This window comes from Lynx canadensis, chromosome A2 (assembly GCF_007474595.2).
Source record: "Lynx canadensis isolate LIC74 chromosome A2, mLynCan4.pri.v2, whole genome shotgun sequence".
NCBI lineage: Eukaryota > Metazoa > Chordata > Mammalia > Carnivora > Felidae > Lynx > Lynx canadensis.
Genome location: NC_044304.2, coordinates 162,263,675 through 162,276,339, shown reverse-complemented (window position 1 = coordinate 162,276,339; position 12,665 = coordinate 162,263,675). Strand labels below are relative to the sequence as shown.

At 41.8% G+C, this 12,665-nt stretch overlaps 1 protein-coding gene across 4 annotated transcripts in view; it reads right to left on the bottom strand.

Annotated features, from left to right (window-relative positions):
• The window catches only part of LOC115509358 (GTPase IMAP family member 7-like), a 146,728-nt gene that overhangs the window by 132,546 nt on the left and 1,517 nt on the right, over positions 1–12,665 (bottom strand). Inside the window, exon 1 of one of the 4 annotated variants that reach the window (XM_030308770.1) lies at positions 3,874–4,159. The exons of the other annotated variants lie outside the window; for them this stretch is intronic. The gene's annotated coding sequence lies outside the window, so the exon portion shown is untranslated. Of the gene's footprint in view, positions 1–3,873; positions 4,160–12,665 lie in introns of those variants that run through there. 4 annotated transcript variants of the gene reach the window in all.

Here is a 12,665-nt window from a genome sequence, read left to right as displayed (position 1 = left end):
TCATTACTGAGCATCTGTGCACACTGCTTTTTTTTTTCTCTTATTAATCTGCCTCAAGTGAACGTAGTTCTTAGTGCAGCTGGAAGACCTTGAAGGGTAGAGGAAGAAGTTCCCTTTCCTTATGTCCCAGAGCTACACTGACAAAAACACAGAAAAAGATAAGGCATATGTTTATTCTCTGCGTCACTATTTGTAATACTTAAAGACCAAAAACCTACCAAATGCCCACTAGTAGGGGTCTGATTGAATAAACCAAGGTACATACACACTATCCAACTATAGAAAGGAATAAGAAATACCTCACTATGCTGGGATGGAGAGATCTCCAGGATATTTCATTAAGCAAAAAACAAGGCAAAGTGAAGAAAATAATATTTAGTTTACTGTCATTTCTCTAGTGGGGAGGAACATGAAATGCAGGTACAAAATACAACATATATTTCATGCACATGAAAAAGCAATGGCAGATCATCTGAACCGTCACCAAAGAAGTTACTGACAGAGGGATGGGAGGAATAAGGCGGGGACAGGGTAGAAGCTGGAAACTACTTTGAGTATACTTCGATTTCATAGATTTGTCTTGAAAGCATGTACTCCCTTCTTTTTGAGAGTTCGAATTACAGCTCTTTTCCTTTATGAAAGACCTACATGTGTACCTGCTGTTGCTGGCTGACATAAATTCAAAGAGGATTTTTCATTTGTACAAAAAAAAGCTGAACACGAATACAACGCTCCGCATTTGTTTTACAGCCAGTTGAGCTAATGGAGAGGCCGAGTGGGCCGTTGTCCATGCCAGCTGCCAATCACCTTCCCCGGGAACCTCACAGGGGTTCACCATCCAGCCACCAGAGCTGTGAGCCAGATGAGCACGTGGGCTTTCTCTCAATTGAATTTGTGCATCTGTTAACAAGTTGTGTCTAAAAGTATCAGAAACACATAAGGGAGGTTATTTGGGGGAGATCTGGGAATGCGCACCCTTTTTCCATGTACATTGATGGTAATTGCTTCTCTCTTTTATCTCATTTTGTTTCATAAAAGATTTCATAGGAACGTTCTGCTTGCAGATAGTGAGGAACATCTGTAAATAGCTTACATAATTATACAACAAAAACTATATTTTCAGATAACTAGTAAAAATCAAAAGCAAATGCAATACATAGTATTTGGTGTAATAGACAAACCACACAAAGAATTGGTCCAAGAAACTTGAAAATGCAGTTGCTTCATTGGCTATTGTCCTAATGGGATAGAGTGTAAGGCCAAATAGGGGGGAAAAACGTCAAGAAAATCTTAAATTGCTTTCAGGAATCCTGTCCTATTCTTAGCTTTTGTGCACATGTGTAGTTTTGAAGCCCAAGGACAAGCCCAGTGGCAATGAACACCCTTAGTGCCCATACTGTGCCCTTCAAATGCCATTCATTTCCCACCAAAAACATTAAGAATCTTAGGAGAATGTACCGATTCCAGATCTGGGCCAAGAAATGTGCAAGTGGATCCTACACTATCTAGTCATACTAGAAATCGAGGATTCTATCAAAAACTACTCAGAACGTGGGATGCCTGGCTAGCTCTGTCAATGCAGCATGCATCTCTTGATCCCACGTTCATGAGTTCTAGCCCACATTGGGTGCAGAGATCACTTCCAAAAAAAAAAATGTTTGGATCTTACCGAAAGGACTACAGGGCCAACTTGAAGAGGCTGACTGGACAGAGATGGGGTAATTTGAGTACCAATGAGAATAATAATGTCAATGGATTAAAATTCATCAAATATGTTGAAGTTCATGAATTCATATCAATACCATCATTGCAAAAGAAGTGAAGTGTTCTCTCTGGGTTATGCTAGGAAATGATGTCATCAGTCTGAACATGGACAAAAAAGAATCAAGCATTCCTTTTGGCTTATTAACTACACCTTATGAAATGAAAGTATGATTCAGGGGAAGTTTCTTTTTATAGGATTATGCCATCCAATCAATGAAGAAACATTGATAGAATTATAATACTATAATTTGCGACCGTGAATGAAACAAAGTTAGTCTAGGCTATCATTACTGTCTGCTACATTACAGAAAGAGACAGAAGAATATATAAGGTGCCTTCTGATGGACGTTTACAACTGCACTTATGAAATATTGCCACCCAAATAACCAGGCAAATCTTAATCTGATCAAGCCTCTCCTTAAATTTAAATTTATACAAAACACGGAAACTGGAAGAACATGTCATATGACGTCTTGAGGATTTAATGAGCAAAATGTACACTGTCCAATTCTCTTGGAAAAAGGACCAACCATTTCTTAACCAAAATCATTTTACAAAAAGAAACAGGAAGGTGAAAACTTATTTACAAAATTTAACTTAAGACATATGAAAGAATCGAAATTTATGAACCGTATTTGGAGCTGATTTCAATTTTATTTTATTTTATTTTATTATTTTTTTTATTAAATTTTTTTTTCAACGTTTTTTTTATTTATTTTTGGGACAGAGAGAGAGAGAGAGCATGAACGGGGGAGGGGCAGAGAGAGAGGGAGACACAGAATTGGACACAGGCTCCAGGCTCTGAGCCATCAGCCCAGAGCCCGATGCGGGGCTCGAACTCACGGACCGCGAGATCGTGACCTGGCTGAAGTCGGACGCTTAACCGACTGCGCCACCCAGGCGCCCCAGCTGATTTCAATTTTAAATTCTAGGAGACGATCTGGGAATTGGAATACACCTGGTAATTTTTTTAAAATTCTAATTGCTTTTTGAACTCTGATTATGGTATATTTTAATGACCTTTATCTTCCAGACATACATATGTAAATAATTACTGATGAAGTGATAAAATTTAGTATTCTAGTAATGTAATACTTTTTAGTATTCGAATGTTTAAAGTGTATGCATATGTATTTAATCTCTACACCCAGCATGAGGCTCAAACTCACAAGCCTGAGATCAAGAGTCCCATGCTCTTCCCACTGAGCCAGATAGGCGCCCCCACTCTAATTTTTCAAATGAGGAAATAGATGTGGCTCAGAAATGCTGAGAACGTTGCCCAAGGTCACTGCGCTAAAGGGCTTTGGGCAGAGAAGGGATCCAATGCAAATTATGTCTGACCCTACACTCATGCATAACCCTTGCACGCTCTGATCTCTTCCTGGTTCCTTCTCAGGTCCTTGATTCTACATTTCTGTTTACATTGGATCAGAAATAGATCATGGGAGGCCAGGGGAGGTAGATCACTCTCTGTCCAGAAACATGAACTGGTAGCAACCCTGGAATTAGGGAAGGCAACCAAAGGGATTCACACACATTTGTTTTCTATAGAATAGCTCAATATCTCCCCGATGGCACCCCTTCCTTACCTCCTCTGTTACACTGTCGATCACACCATTTCTCTCTTACATGTTGGAAACGACACAGCCAGCTGAATTCTAGGCTTCCTGTGCCATTTGTGACCCGGGTATCCCGGGGAATTTGATAAAACCACACGCACACCGTCTGGGATTCAGATTTTCTTTCAGGAAAAAAGAGAGATTGGGACAGACTGCTCTCTAAATTGCCTTCCAGCTCTAAAGACCTGCCTTGAGGACACTAGTTTCCCACTAAGGGAAATGGATGGGGTGTCAGGCAGCACTCACTCTGTCATGACAGCAACTGATGGAAGATACGCTGTTCAGCAAGTTTGTTCTGCTAAATAGGAGATGTGTGGATGTGGGCCAATCTCCTTACTCCCACTCTTCCTCCCCCGGGACCCCCGTGGCAGCATCCTGTTTGCTGGGCTGCTGGCACGGTATTTGGTCCCCTCTCAGACCAGGACCCACACCAATGCACAGCCCTGGGTCCTGCTGCCCCTCCCGGCTCTATGCCCTAGGCCAGGCTCACCTTCTTTTGAATGAGCTGATGAGTCCCGGAGTGCTCTCCAAAGAAGCTGTTTGAGCTGCTGCTTTTGCTTAACTGAGAGGAAAAAGTGTTTGCACCCTTTAAACCTCTGAGACAGGAAGCTCAGATTGGGTGGAGCTAGTGAAGGAACTATTTGGCTTTAAAGAGACAGAAATATTGCCCTATCATTGGAGGAGTGCTTTAGTTTTACCAAGGTGTAAGCTTTTTCTCCATGTGCCTGCTGTCACACCAAATTTTCCAAACCTATATTTGTTGTTTGGGGTTATACTGGTGGGTCCCAAAGGCCCTTATTACATGACACAAATCATGCACAGAGAGCCAGGCATGGTGTTGGATCATCTTCCCTGCATGACGTGGGAGACTCTGGTGTGATTCTAGGAAGAAAAAACTCAAATGCGTGGCTAGATGTGTCCAAATTTAGAGCCTGGGATACTTCCCAGTGACTGTATCATATGGGTTTTCATGATAGTCTTTCATGAAGGTCTCAAGTTACTCATTAAAAATTCACCAGCCTTCAGGTACAAAGCCAAGAGTCTAAACCATTGGGAGCCAAGAGAAAAAAAGGAAAATGTGGCCTGGAAAAAGTCTTCCAATGACCATACACCTTCTCTAGTTTTCTTCATATGGTTCTTTCAAGCCCCAAAATATGCATGACCTGACCACAAAAGATGCACCCAGGGAGGAGATCAAACTTTCCCCTACAACCTTCCTACTTTCCTCTACCCCAGACCCAGGCACAGGTAGATTTTCCCAGATTTAGCCAGTGCATCCATTCCAACCTGCTCTGGAAACTTTGAGATGATAGGCAGATGGTCAAACCTCTCATGGTTGACCAGCTGTTCCAATTGTCTCTTGCATCATCATAAAATTATAAGGTTTTTGATTATATATTTTTGTTCACTACATTGAGACATGGGATTACTTGATGCTCACACTTGAAGGTGGGTACTAAGAGAACTAAATGTGGCAGGAAGTAGTGGACAATCGGGTGGCAACCCATGGAGGGAAGCAGCTAGATTCGGAATTATTGTATTAATACTATATTATTGGTCCATAGCGTTAGACCAATTATTGGTACTAATGACTTGGAGGGCCCCAGGTAACTGTTTTCCAACTTGCAATAAAGACACAGACCGGGACCAGCTATGTAATTTGCAAAGTCTGGCACAAAAAGAATATGCCAGGCCCTTTGTCAAAAACAAACAAAAAAAATTAAGAATTTCAAGATGACACCAATAGAACAGTAAATCCTTCTAAGTACAGTGCCCTGTGCAACGGCACAGGTCACATACCCATGAACTTGGTCTTGATGAGGCTGCATACATAAAAGTCTAGAGGAGAGCTAGAATCATATTTCCTCCCCAAAATATCTCTACCATTTCCTAGTTTCATTTCAAGCTACATATTCCTTGAGTGAAAGTTGTCCTTGGATGTTTTCATGGTCAGCTAATTGCTCTCCAGGTATTATGCTCAGGTACGCTGTTAAGTTCCCTAGAGGGAACAGGAGACTAGTTGACACAGAATCCATGGATGCCACAAGAAATCAGATGCGGGTCTCAAATGGTAACAGCCTTGTGATCATTGGTCAAAAAGGTGCATGTGGCCCCCATCACTCCCATCCTGAGCCCTAAGTTAGGAGTGATCTCCTTCTACAAGATTCTGGATAGAAGCAGTGTAGCCCCATATCTGAATTGTTCACTTAGCCACGCTCCTGATCATTGAGGGCTTCCTTCCACTTGCACCTATGCTGTGAGCCACAGGCCTCTCCACCGCTTGTCTCCTCCTGCAACCCTGGAAACACAACTTTCCACCCAGGATCTTGCTCCTTCCACATAGTCAGAAGCAGAGAGATAAATGTGGACAAAGCCACAGCTTCCTTTTTTATGGTTTCCTTTGATTCTTTCCATTTCACACACACACAGAAATGTGGATATAATGAATTTTCAAAAGGTGTGGGGTCATTAAGAGACATTCTTTGAATTCTATAGGAGTCTTCTTGTGGGGCTCAGGGTGTTTTCTGATGCTCAGATCTAGATAATCTCAAAGCTCAACTTATTAAAATAGTGCAGAAATAATAACAGTAGTTTAAAAGAATCGTTCCCCCATTGTCCTGTTTCTTCTACAGATCGTCTTTGTAATTTTGGTGGATCCATTTCCTATTGCCTCCATAACAAATTCCCAAAACATTAGTGGCTGAAAACAATATAAACTTCATCTTCTGCAGTTATGGAGGACAAGAGCATGGAATTAGTCTTATGGAGATAAAATCAAGGTCTTGCAGAGCTGGTTCTTTCTGGAGGCTCCAGGAGAGAATCCATCCCTTGCCTCTTACATCTTCTAGAAGCTGCCAGATGTCCTGGGCTTGGGGCCACATCACAACAATCTCTGCTGCCTTCATCACATTGCCTTCTTGCCTCTCCTTAGAAGGACCTTTCTGATTACCTCTGGGGCCCACCCAGATAATCCGGAATAATCTCCCCATCTCAAAGTCATTAACTTAATCACACCTGCAAAGATGCTTATGGAATAAGGTAACATTCACAGGCTCTGGAGATTAGAGTGTGGCCATCTTTTGGGGGCCACCATTCAGCCTGCCACATTTGGGTGAGTTAACCTCTCTCAAGATTACAGTTAGCCTAATCTTTAAAATGGAATACTTTCTTCAGACGGTCATTGTGAAACCAGATAAATTTGTAGACATGAAGTGGTACTCAAACCATAGTGGTCAATAGGTATTAGTTAGAAGTAGTAATAGAACCCCCTATGCTAGCCTCATCGATTACCCTTCTAAGGCTCACCTACACATCAGAGATGCTGTCTTAATCAGCTTGCATAACCATAATACCACAGCCTGGGAGCAGGAACAACAGGAATTCATTTCTCACAGTTCTGGAGACTGGACAGCCCAAGCCCAATGTGCCAGCCAACTTGTTTCCCTGGGGAAGGCTAACCTCCTGATTTGTGGATGGCGCCATCTCACCGTGTCCATACATGATGGAGCAGGGAAGCAACTCTCTGCTATCTCTTCTTACAAGAGCACTAATCCCGTCAAGAGGACCCCAGATTCATGAACTCATAAAAACCCACTTACCTTATCCCTAAATACCATCATGTTGGGGGTTAGGGATTCTGGGGCCTTCTCTCTTGGTGCCAAATAAATCTAGTCACTTCTACTTTGTAACAACCTCTTCTAAGTGGATATCACTCAAGGTTTCCTGGTTTCTCCCCACTCACTCCACCCCCAAAGGGCACTGCATGAAAAGGAAGACTCAGCACCTCCACAGCCTGTCTACCAGGATAAGGGATCTGGATTATCTATACCCCTGCACTCACATGGCTTTAATGAAATTGTCTTCTGGCTCCACGGATGTGCAAGAAGAGCTGCCTCTTGCAGGATAATGGCAGCCATGTCACAAAAGAGATATAGGTGTTACGTGTGACAGTGCACTTGGGGCTGAATCCCTCAAGGGAAACACTGACCAAACCCTCATGAAATAAGGACCATGCCCCCCAAAGAGCCTTTTACTGTCTTCCACGATGTTATATTCGGTTATGAACCACAACCATTCAGTGCTGTTCTCAAACAGGTCTCTGCTTCCTCCTAAGGCTTCTCCAAAGATCTACCAAAAGTGACCACTCAGAATTTGTGTCTTCACCAGAGGGTCACACTCTTGGAGCTTCAGGGGAAAAACTGTAGGACATGCTCTGAACTACTGTTGCCTCAAAGAGACTCTTCAGAGCAGGTTTGCAAGATGGCAGCACTGACTCAATGCTCAGACTGTGCCAGTGAGCAAAGCCAGGACTACTGGGACTCTCAGTCTGGAAGCATATGTACCTCATGAAATCAGACGACTGACTCAAGATCCAGCAGAGTGACAAGTAATGACATAGGACTGAGTGAACGGATTCAAGATGTGCCATTGTGGTTATTTGTTTGGAATATTGATGGCATTCTGTTTGATGTTCTACTTGTATGGCTATTTGTGGAAACCTTATTTCTTTCTCCTTAAACGAATTAGTAGACTGTGTATTTGTAAACCCACAACAACCATCTTTAAACATTACCTCATCTTCACCTACTCTCAAAATTCAGAAACAAATGCTTCTACTAAGTTTCACTCACTTTCATGATGATAGAACCATTTGATTGGTTTAATAAAAATCTGTCCTCTTGTTTACAAAGATGCCATTGGAAAAATCGATTCTGCAGCAAAGCCCTATGTACAGGGTGATATATGAGAGTGATTGTTGTTTCATCAAAGACCATCAGGCCACTGCTAAGGAGCAATTGTTGGTGTTACACGCGGAGTTAATGTCTCCAAAACCTTCATAAGAAAACTAATATGATGTCTGGCTTCCAGGATCCCAATCTCTGGGAGTAAGGAAGTCCACTCCCAGGTAGTCCAGAAACCCAGGCAAATTTTGGAGACCTCAGGAAGAGGGAAATTCACTGAGATTTATGGATACAGCATGCAAAGTTTACTGGAGAAAGTGTTTGGGCCTTGGTTTCCTACTCGTAGGATAGAAGAATGGCAGGGGCTTTGAAAAGTCTGATTCAAAACTCATTTTGAAAATTTCCAAAAGAAGTTTATCCTTTGGAATTGATAGTTGCTTAATATGATGAGGCTCTAGATTTCCCGAGGAAACTCAAGGAGGCTTTTCTGGTTAATTAAGATTCTTGCTACATCTATATAAATGATCAGGCCATGCATGGTAAAAACAATCTTCTAGGATCAACAATACTTGTTGGAGACTGTTTATGATCACAAAGTAGAGAACGCTATGAAAATGATCCAAAATTTAGAAATAGGCAAGAGAGATTACTGGAGTGTTCTATAGTTCTGTGTGGTGCTGTGCTTGATGATCAGCTGTGATATTTTACAACACTTTAAGGACAGTGAGGATTTTTGCACATCTCTGCCTTGGAGATACTCAGCAAATTTTCTGTCTGGTGGAATATAGAACTCAAAAATTCCATTTTACTACTCTCTTGAACACATCAACATTTGATTTCAAATGAGCTTTGTGTTTCTCTTTGTTTGTGTTTTTTGTTTTATTCTTTGCTTCTTTGTTTTTAACTAGGTTTCACACCCAGCATGGAGCCCAAACTTAAGACCCTAAGGTCAAGACCTGAGCTGAGATCAAGAGTCAGATGCTTAATTGATTGAGCCACCCAAAGGAAATTGAACCAATTATAGAATCATACTGGTTCTCTAATTAAGCCATGAGTTGAGCAAAATCTTTGATGTGTTTATACTTGCCCAGGAGTCATGCGTTTGCTTTTTTTAAAAACTGCGGATAAGAAAGAGAGGGAGAAACAGCATGATCGAAGCCTTGGAGGTGGAAATAACACTGGACAGAGGCAGAGAACACCTAACAATTTGGAGTGCAGGAATCATTACCAGCCTTTACGGAGGGCCCACTGTGTCCCAGGCACTGACCTCTATATCATTATCACATTCATTCCTTACAAAAGTGTAAAACAGATATTAACTGGAACAATGATATCTAGAAGAATCTCATTCTTGGAAGAGGAGTTGAGACGGATTATAATGACTGTTAAGATGAATATGGATGCAAAAATTCTCAATAAGATACTAGCAAATCGAATTCAACAGCATATAAAAAGAATGATTCACCATGATCAAGTGGGATTCATTCCTGGGATGCAGGGCTGGTTCAACATTCGCAAATCAATCAACGTGATACATCACATTAACAAAAAAAAAGAGAAGAACCATATGATCCTGTCAATCGATGCAGAAAAGGCCTTTGACAAAATCCAGCACCCTTTCTTAATAAAAACCCTTGAGAAAGTCGGGATAGAAGGAACATACCTAAAGATCCTAAAAGCCATTTATGAAAAGCCCACAGCTAACATCATCCTCAACGGGGAAAAACTGAGAGCTTTTTCCCTGAGATCAGGAACACGACAGGGATGCCCACTCTCAACGCTGTTGTTTAACATAGTGCTGGAAGTTCTAGCATCAGCAATCAGACAACAAAAGGAAATCAAAGGCATCAAAATTGGCAAAGATGAAGTCAAGCTTTCGCTTTTTGCAGATGACATGATATTATACATGGAAAATCCGATAGACTCCACCAAAAGTCTGCTAGAACTGATACATGAATTCAGCAAAGTTGCAGGATACAAAATCAATGTACAGAAATCAGTTGCATTCTTATACACTAACAATGAAGCCACAGAAAGACAAATAAAGAAACTGATCCCATTCACAATTGCACCAAGAAGCATAAAATACCTAGGAATAAATCTAACCAAAGATGTAAAGGATCTGTATGCTGAAAACTATAGAAAGCTTATGAAGGTAATTGAAGAAGATTTAAAGAAATGGAAAGACATTCCCTGCTCATGGATTGGAAAAATAAATATTGTCAAAATGTCAATACTACCCAAAGCTATCTACACATTCAATGCAATCCCAATCAAAATTGCACCAGCATTCTTCTCAAAATTAGAACAAGCAATCCTAAAATTCATATGGAACCACAAAAGGCCCCGAATAGCCAAAGGAATTTTGAAGAAGAAGATCAAAGCAGGAGGCATCACAATCCCAGACTTTAGCCTCTACTACAAAGCTGTAATCATCAAGACAGCATGGTATTGGCACAAAAACAGACACACAGACCAATGGAATAGAATAGAAACCCCAGAACTAGACCCACAAACGTATGGCCAACTCATCTTTGACAAAGCAGGAAAGAACATCCAATGGAAAAAAGACAGCCTCTTTAACAAATGGTGCTGGGAGAACTGGACAGCAACATGCAGAAGGTTGAAACTAGACCACTTTCTCACACCATTTACAAAAATAAACTCAAAATGGATAAAGGACCTAAATGTGAGACAGGAAACCATCAAAACCTTAGAGGAGAAAGCAGGAAAAGACCTCTCTGACCTCAGCCGCAGCAATCTCTTACTCGACACATCCCCAAAGGCAAGGGAATTAAAAGCAAAAGTGAATTACTGGGACCTTATGAAGATAAAAAGCTTCTGCACAGCAAAGGAAACAACCAACAAAACTAAAAGGCAACCAACGGAATGGGAAAAGATATTTGCAAATGACATATCGGACAAAGGGCTAGTATCTAAAATCTATAAAGAGCTCACCAAACTCCACACCCGAAAAACAAATAACCCAGTGAAGAAATGGGCAGAAAACATGAATAGACACTTCTCTAAAGAAGACATCCAGATGGCCAACAGGCACATGAAAAGATGTTCAGCGTCGCTCCTTATCAGGGAAATACAAATCAAAACCACACTCAGGTATCACCTCACGCCAGTCAGAGTGGCCAAAATGAACAAATCAGGAGACTATAGATGCTGGAGAGGATGTGGAGAAATGGGAACCCTCTTGCACTGTTGGTGGGAATGCAAATTGGTGCAGCCGCTCTGGAAAGCAGTGTGGAGGTTCCTCAGAAAATTAAAAATAGACCTACCCTATGACCCAGCAATAGCACTGCTAGGAATTTATCCAAGGGATACAGGAGTACTGATGCATAGGGGCACTTGTACCCCAATGTTCATAGCAGCACTCTGAACAATAGCCAAATTATGGAAAGAGCCTAAATGTCCATCAACTGATGAATGGATAAAGAAATCGTGGTATATATACACAATGGAATACTACGTGCAATGAGAAAAAATGAAATATGGCCTTTTGTAGCAACGTGGATGGAACTGGAGAGTGTAATGCTAAGTGAAATAAGCCATACAGAGAAAGACAGATACCATATGGTTTTACTCTTATGTGGATCCTGAGAAACTTAACAGGAACCCATGGGGGAGGGGAAGGAAAAAAAAAAAAAAGAGGTTAGAGTGGGAGAGAGCCAAAGCATAAGAGACTGTTAAAAACTGAGAACAAACTGGGGCGCCTGGGTGGCGCAGTCGGTTAAGCGTCCGACTTCAGCCAGGTCACGATCTCGCAGTCCGGGAGTTCGAGCCCCGCGTCAGGCTCTGGGCTGATGGCTCGGAGCCTGGAGCCTGTTTCCAATTCTGTGTCTCCCTCTCTCTCTGCCCCTCCCCCGTTCATGCTCTGTCTCTCTCTGTCCCAAAAATAAATAAACGTTGAAAAAAAAAATTAAAAAAAAAAAAAAACTGAGAACAAACTGAGGGTTGATGGGGGATGGGAAGGAGGGGAGGGTGGGTGATGGGTATTGAGGAGGGCACCTTTTGGGATGAGCACTGGGTGTTGTATGCAAACCAATTTGTCAATAAATTTCATATATATAAAAAAAAATAATAATGACTGTTAAATACCAGGCCAAGGAATGTGGATTTTAAGCCCTAGGCAGTAGAAGATTTCCAAGAAGCAGAGACCTAAGAAAACTATCCCAAAGGGCTTAACCTGGTAACTGCAACTAGGACTGGAGAGGAAGAAATCAGGGGTACTGTACCCTCACACTGCACACACTGTCCCTCTCTTACCATATCGTAGGGTGAATTGTGTCCTCCTAAAGAAGTCCTAACTCCTGTTACCTGAGAATGTGACCTTCTCTGGAGCACGGTCTCTGTGATGTCATGTCATGAAGTTAAGGTTGAGCCCTACTCCAATGCCTGGAATCGTTTCATTCACAGTGAGGGAAGTTTACACACAGATACACACAGAGAACACCATGTGACAGAAGAGGCAGAGATTGGAGTGAAGCACCTAGAAGGCAAAGAACAAAGCTGGCCAGCCAGCACCAGAAACTAAGACGCAGCAAAGAAGGATCCTTCCCCAGAGACTTCATGGAGAGTATGGCCCTGG